The sequence below is a fragment of the Melopsittacus undulatus genome, chromosome 9, assembly GCF_012275295.1.
Source record: "Melopsittacus undulatus isolate bMelUnd1 chromosome 9, bMelUnd1.mat.Z, whole genome shotgun sequence".
Classification (NCBI taxonomy): domain Eukaryota; kingdom Metazoa; phylum Chordata; class Aves; order Psittaciformes; family Psittaculidae; genus Melopsittacus; species Melopsittacus undulatus.
In genome coordinates, this window is record NC_047535.1 from 10,515,497 (window position 1) to 10,523,376 (window position 7,880).

Below are 7,880 nucleotides of genomic sequence, written 5' to 3' on the forward strand. Positions count from 1 at the left end.
AAACGCTGTTGGAGAAAGGAGGTGATGTACCCACAAACAAGATGGCGGAGGTGTGAGGGAAAAGGGAGATGTAAGAGGATGGGAGTTGAGCTGCAGTCCAGTGTTTGAAGTAAATTTAGTAAATCAGAGCCTTCGGTGGGTAACCCACTTGCTGGAGTTGCTCACAGACTAAGTGGTTAGTAGTTATTCTTACTGAGGAAGGAGGTTCCTGCATGTGTGGTTTTCCCTCTTCGTGAATTAGTGGACAAAGCCATGTAAAAACTGTACAGGCAACATTCCCCACTGCATTTTGACAGATTTTCAGTAAGCTGTTGCTGTAAAAATCTGAGTAGCATTTACATACCTGTAAATAAGTAGTGTTGTGATCAATATTCTGATAACAGGCAAGTTGTTTTTTTTTTAACCCCAGTGGCAATCTTTGTGTCCACAATCGAACAGCCTTATGCGTCTTGTAGATTTGCTAGGTTGCCAAAGTATGCCCAACAATTTTATGTACTTAAATAGTGAAAGGTAGTGGCACAGCATGACACAGCTAATAATTCATATTCCATGCAGAACTGGTATTTAAAAAAAAATGGCTAGTACATTGTCCATCTGAGTGTTTCTATTTTGGTACTGTCATTAGTGTAACCATGACACTTTATGCCAACTGCTATCTCTCCTGAATCTAACAAGATCTGGATGACAGATTAATACAGATTACGTCAATGAATCTATTAATTCTGTGATACGTAAAGAGCTGAGGGTATGTACATGACGGTGTATTTTGGGCACGGAAGAAGTATTTAATCTGAATTGCAAGAACTGCACACAGGATCAGATTCCACAGTGCCATGTCCTGCCCTACCAAATACTAATCCTTCTCCTTGTGCTTCCCAGCAAAGCACAAATTTATTATGTCTGCAGCTTAAAGGAAAAAAAATAAAAAGATAAAAAATAAAGGGGAAAAAAGCAAAGAAAAGAAGAAAAAAAGGAGGAAAAAAACCCCAAGACCAAGGAGAAATACTGGGTACAATTTCCTTTAATTTAAAGGAATTTTGAATGTTTAAAGGTATTGTGTAAACATCTCTTACATTAAACACATTCCCCACAGTCCAGTGGGACTGTGCTCACTAGAAATACCTACATTGAAGAGTTCTAGTGTTAGTTCAGAACATGAGCAACTCATATTCCCGACACCAGTAAAAATTTCTTAGGTCATCTTTAGTGGCAACTTAAGTAGTCCCTAATTTTTACCATTAGCTTTACTGTGTAAACAAAACTAAATCAGATTATTTAGTTTCAAATTTCAGCACCTTCATCTGAGACCTTCAGAGCCTGAAAAATGTCTCAAAGCCTAAAGGAGACTTTCAATTTGGAATGAGCAATATAGCTTCTACCCATAATCAGTGTAATAGTCTGTAACTCAACTTGGGCATTCCTAAAGCAATAAGGAACAGAGGCGTTTAATGAGCACATTAGTTACTGAGTGGAAACTGAAGCTAAATAGCCATTAGCACAGAAAATAAACTGCTTGAATAACACTATACAGCCTTTTCAAAGGGTTAATTATCCTTTCCTTCCCCCTGCCTGTTTTCCCACCACATAAACACACTCCTAAACACAAATAATTTGACACAGAAGGAAAGACATCTAAAGGCCTTCCATTCCAAGGCCATTCTCCTGACTCTCATTGCAATAAATGCTACTTTCTGTTTTTTCATATTTATTAGCCTCTTGGCTTTTGAGTAAACTCATCCCAAGCCATCTGCTTTTTTCTGTTCCTTTCCCTGTATCTCCTTATGCAATTAAATTTGCTCTTCCATTAGCTTAACTGTGAATTACTGTCTAATTCTGTTAATTTTGCATAAAATACCACAACAGAAAATAATTGCCTTGTTAGGAAGGCAGATTTGGAAGGGTGGCTATCAGCACTAGTATTTAAGAGAAAACATATTGCATAATTTTTAAAGGACTAAGACTGTAAAAAGGACAATTACTCTGGTCATTAAACAGTTATGTCATATAGAAATCAGTAAAGAGGAGATCTGGGCTTCATTAACCAATACACAAATTTCAAAAGGATGAAAGAATTCTTACTATGTTTAATTAATTTCTAAGTACTAAGAGAAAACATTGTCCCAGAATATTAAATATAAATCTGTTTCTAAGGAATTTAGTAGGTGGTGGAGTAATTGGGTAGAAAAAAGCAGATGGCAAAGGAAACGGTTTAACCAAAGAAAATTTTATCCCATTCCATAAACCATTTCTTTCAGAGCTTCACATTTCACGCTTTTTGGCTGAAGCTTGGAACAAGACAGCAAAATAATCCTGTGAAACCTCTTGATTGAAGTGACACAGGGAACACTGTTACTGGAACCTGCTGTCTCTGTGAGACATATGGCAAAGATGAGGACATGTGCAACAGCCTCATGGAACCTCTCTTTCCTTGCAAGAAAATAATCCAAAACTTAGAAAGACTGGTATTTAAGAATTATTTATTAATATAAACACATGTCTAGCAACTTTTCCCCATGTACTAACAGCTTATATGAAAACCAGTAAATACCAATCTATGCAAGAGATACCCTGCTTCACTGGACATTATGCAACAGAGAGACACATTTTCAAAGGTGATGTTTAAAGTAGTTGAAAGAAACTAGTGAAAGCCTTCTTCATATGGCATTATGCAGCAAAGTCACATTAGCATGCATTAATGAAAGACTGTAAGCCTTACTTCTCAATTAAATTTTCAAGCTTGTATCACACCCTCAAAGGTATTGAGTCAGGTTTTAATATTTCCTCGTGGTAGAGACTGCCAGGGTAAATGTGGGTAATCGCATTTAAAAGGATGTTACTTTCACCATTCACACGCAGCTTCAGCTCATGTTGAAACTGGACTTTTAAACTTACATATGTTAGATTAATTTTTAAAAAATAGATTCTCTGTAGAATGAGTGCCATTGTTTTGCTTGATCTATGAATCCTTCATTTTGGGTAGCTCACTGTGAAGAGATTAATTACTGGTTATCAGTATAGTCTTCATTCACCTTTAGGCTCAGCTCAAGTAAGTTATGTAAAGTGTACATGTCTGTCTTAAGCACCAGCAAGATCAGATGCATGTAAATACATTATTTTATATATATATAAAATTAATCCTGTAACCAAACACTTTTTCTAGCTCTTTGATGAAGAATCTAAAATTAGTTAGTCATCCACTTTAGAGGCCAATGCAGCTTTAAAAACACACCAAATTCTCTCTTGGTAGTTTAAATGTAGATTTTAAGTCAAGTTTTTGTAAAACACTTCCAGGAGGCCAGCACAATCATACTAATTTCAGTTTAAAAGAATGGATTATTTCTTTCCACATTACTTAAGATGAAGGTCCAAATATATACATATATATTAAAACATATATATTAAACCAGTAAAAGACATAATTCAACTCTTTTTTTTTTTCACTCCTCAATTAGGGTAGGCCCTTAGTAATAACTACGTTGATTTTGTTCAGTTTGGATGTATATGCAAATATCTGAGGAAACTTAAAATTTGTTACAAAGAGAATATTCTTCCCATTTACATTGTTTTAATAACCAAAAAGGGAGGGGGAAAAATCCCACAACCAAAACCAAACCCTCACTGAGTAAAGTAGTTTCAGTACAACTTTGTGGCCTTGGTTTCATGAGTAATTTACTGTACAGGTCTCAACAGACACCTCAAAGTAGTTGTTGTTGTCCTTCTGTTACTAACGGGACAGCCTAAACAGGATTAAAACTATGTTAAGAGAACTTCCCCCCACTGGAACTATGCTTTTGGGTAACATTTTGGGATTTTGGCCATATTAATAGGATACGCAGAAACAGGATGTATGAAACAAGTGACAATCACAAGGCGTTCAGTAGCCATACTGCAATTCTTGATGAGCCAGTGAGAGCTAGGTTTGGGTGGTGCAGAGGCCAAAGCAAACCATGTTATTGTACACCTCAATCTCCCTGAAAGGATACATTCTATTTTAACATAAGTTTGCTCATCTGTAAGTTCCCAGGTGAAGACAGCAGTCCTACTTCAGTATCAAGAACCTCAGGTTGTGAGCTATTTTGGCACAAGAACACAACCTAGTAATGTCCCTGCCCAGTCAGAGTGCTTTTACTATTTTCTTTTGTATTTCCTTTCTCTACATAGCATTGGGAGAAAAGATCTTAATGGCAATGTGTAGCCATGGTGACCCCCTGACATCCCAGCCTGCAGAGAGTCCAGGAGAGTATCACCCAAACTTTCTCAGGTGCATGGAAGTCTTCATGACCTTTCAGCTCCAACACCTGGAAGCTGAATGTCAGATGGATCTAGTTAACCTCCCTGAAGTTTGGGCAGCATAACAGACTGAATGCTAATACTCTTTTACTACTGCTATTTTGTATTAACTCCAAGTTTTATTTGTTTTGTGTCCCATAAAAATAAAGTAGCCATCTCATCTTCCAAATATCGATGTGGCTTGAGTCTGCAGCTACTGCAACCCAAGCCAGCGTTCTGGGTGGCTCCAGACTTTGTGGAAACAGGTCTGTAAGCTATTGCAGGACAAAGATAGTACCATTCATTAAAGTTATATTGGCAATCTCTTGTCTCAAAGTCCCAGTTTAGTCATGCATTTAAGTGCCCAATTTCCTCCATATACTAGTTACACACATATTTTCTAACTGATATGAACAAAGCTCTCCTGGGCATTGCAGATAACAAACGCTAACAGCCACATGTTCTGCTCTCTGCTAGTTCTTCATGAGCATATACCAGATTGCTTCTCCATAGCTTCTAAACCTGCCTCATTTGTGGATCTTATCTTTCTGTAGTTTCCCAACTGTAGTTCTGTAGATCCATGAGCCTCTCAGACCACCTTTCCTGGAGGATGGAGAATTAAGCAATAACAAAGAGACTTTTTTGTTTTCACATAACAAAATACAAAACTTGCTTACAGCTGCATGTGGTGTTAAGTTTAACTCCACAGTTTAAGGCTCTGTTGAGGAAACAACAGGCCAGTTCCTAGAGGACCTTTTCTGTACAGAACTAGGAAACTGGTTACATATACGCTGTAACCACATGGATATCAGCAGGAAAACTACTGATGTAAGAAACTAGGGCCTTGTGTGCCATTGAAATTACTGTGGATGAAGAAAGGGCAGTGTGTCTGCAGAAGCCCAAAGACCAACCACTTAGAGCATCTCCTTAGGCACACAGGGACTTCAGCTGTAGAGGTGAGCATCTAAAAGTTTGAATTTCAAGCACTGAATGCTACTTTGGGTCTAAATACTGTTGATCCAGCCCCTGTATTAAGACAGAAAGGTACATAGTAAGAGTGGTACTACAACAGCAAGGAGTTAAAAATGCAAGTTTCCACTTAAGAAAAATAATAAAATATTTATTCCAAGCAGCCTTGTTTTTAGAAAAACATTGTATTTATGGTTCATCTTTGTTTTCTGCACTGAAACCAATCTGCAGTCTTATGGACCAGAAATCCTTTGTTTTTCAGGCCTCCACACCTTTGATGTTAACCCTTAGTGTGTGATGTACCCACCTGACAGATTTTAGAATTCAAAGTCTGCCTTCAGGAGCCATAAACTAGAAGCATAACCTAGGACACCAGAGTACTGCAAATACTCCTTTTAATCAGTCCCAGTGAAGTTTGTTCTCTTGAGAAAACATACAAATGGTAGGAAGGAAGAGTTAGCTTCTACCTCATGTTCCCTGGCTGCCAAACTTTACCTGGATGATTTCATAGTACAGTATCATTAAAATGATTGCCTGAGATTCTTGACTGACCAAGTTTGCAGAACCACAAAGTATCTGGAAGCATTACAGGAACCCACTCACCCAAGGGTATCTTTTGGACACTGCTGTAACACAGACACTGTTTTCTTCCTGTAGTTCACCTTGTGTATCTCCACAGCAATTATAAAATGCAGACAAGATCATTCTTATCTTCCACTGTCAGGTTTTTATGGCCGTGTCACAATGCTGATAGCAAAATAAATCCAAGCACAATGAAAAGCAGCCACATAATCATCTTTTACTGACAGATTTAATTTTTTGTTTTCAGTATTACTATATTTAGTAATGTATAATGAATTTCATAAACATACCTGCATGGAATTTATCACTGTCAAAATTGTGCTTATTCATGCTGTCACTGTAAGATAAAGGGAATTTATTAATCTCTTACACTTTTTTTTTTGTCTATACCGAGTGGAAACTACAGAAGCACCTGACAGTCCAGTATGGCAAGACCATACAAAAGAATTGGACTACATGCTTGGGCTGCAAGTTAATGTGTTACAAGCTAACTTGCAACAGAGCATAACCCCACAGAATTGTTACAAAGCTGCTCTGCAGGAGGTAGAGAAACATACTAGGTTGTGGAAGAACCAAATACCTTTTCCGTATATTGTCTGTAGGTTTACGCAGCATTATGGGATAGTCAGTAGAGCCTGATAGGGACATCAAGGATAAGACAGGTAATATTTAAAATAAAACCAAAGAACAGTTACTCTTCCAACCTTTCTTTAAAGGAAGAAAACTGATGCAGTGCTGAGACTGTGCATATAAAAGACTTGTTCCTGCTCTGCTTGCAAGTGATTTTCCTTCCAAAAGGAACAATAAAATGCCATCAAGCCAGAGTAGCCATGCTTCATTGACACATTGTCTTGATATAAGGTCTTCAGGGTCTACAACATAGATTAAAAAGTTCAGTCCTTTGGTCTTATTTACTGTATTTTATTCCAGTCAAGCTCAAAATCCACCAAACTCACACACGCATCCCATAATGGAGTAATCTTGCATAAAGCAGACAGAAAAGACTTGATGTAAAATTGTGCTCCCTGGTGGAGAAATTTTATTTTGTGCATAAAAGTTCAAGCCATGCTGATCCATCACTTAACCAACAGTTTTGCAGTGCAGAGAGAACACCAAGACTTTCTACAATATGAAAAGAGTGTGAGTGCATAGTTCAACATATTTGTTATAACCAAGATGGGTTTATACCGAATTACTTAACAGGTGACAGCTAGAGGAGGTTTCTAAATATACAACAAAGGAACCCTCCCAAGTCCTAAGACATATTTTTATGTTTGGTTAGATTTTACAAGTAACGCCACTGCTAATGCAGTAGCAAAACATTTCCTTTTAATGATGTGACACTTTAATATGGTCCTATATAATACTATAGAATCTGATGAAAACAGGTGAGTTTTATATCAGATAGTGCTACTTGGTTTATAATAACAGGAGCTAGCATTTTTTGTAAATAAGGATTTAATAAACAAATTCTGTTGATTTATTTTAGACAGAACTGATATGATAACCAATGCCTTTCTTTCTGATTATGCAAACACCACTGATCATAAATGTACTGAATGGGTCTTGGGAATTACTAACTCCTGTTCAGTGGGATTTCTTACAGTGTTTACAAAACCCATCCATTTTTGTGACAGTTGCACCTACCACTATTTTTTCTGGGTAGGCATGGACCAGTGAATGCATGAACTCAATTTAATAGCTGCTGAATTTGACCTTACTCTTTATAAAATAACTTGGCCACTTTATGCTTCCTCAAACAGTACTACAGCATTTAGCTGTTTTAAACTCTGTATATAAACTAGGCTCCTGGAATAAATCTGAAGTTAAAAGACAGAAGTATGAAAGACTTTTAAAGAGCTAACTCATGCTAATTTTAAAATATATTAACATTTGGCATGCATTCCAATATTCAAGAGTAAGGACTTAGGAAAACAGGATCTTGATTTATTTATGGGTCTGCAGTGTTATGAGAACTGTTGGACTTTTACAGAATGTAACATTCTTCTAGCCCTCTCTGGCCCCTTGAGAGGGTTTGGGGTTTTTTGAATGCATACAGA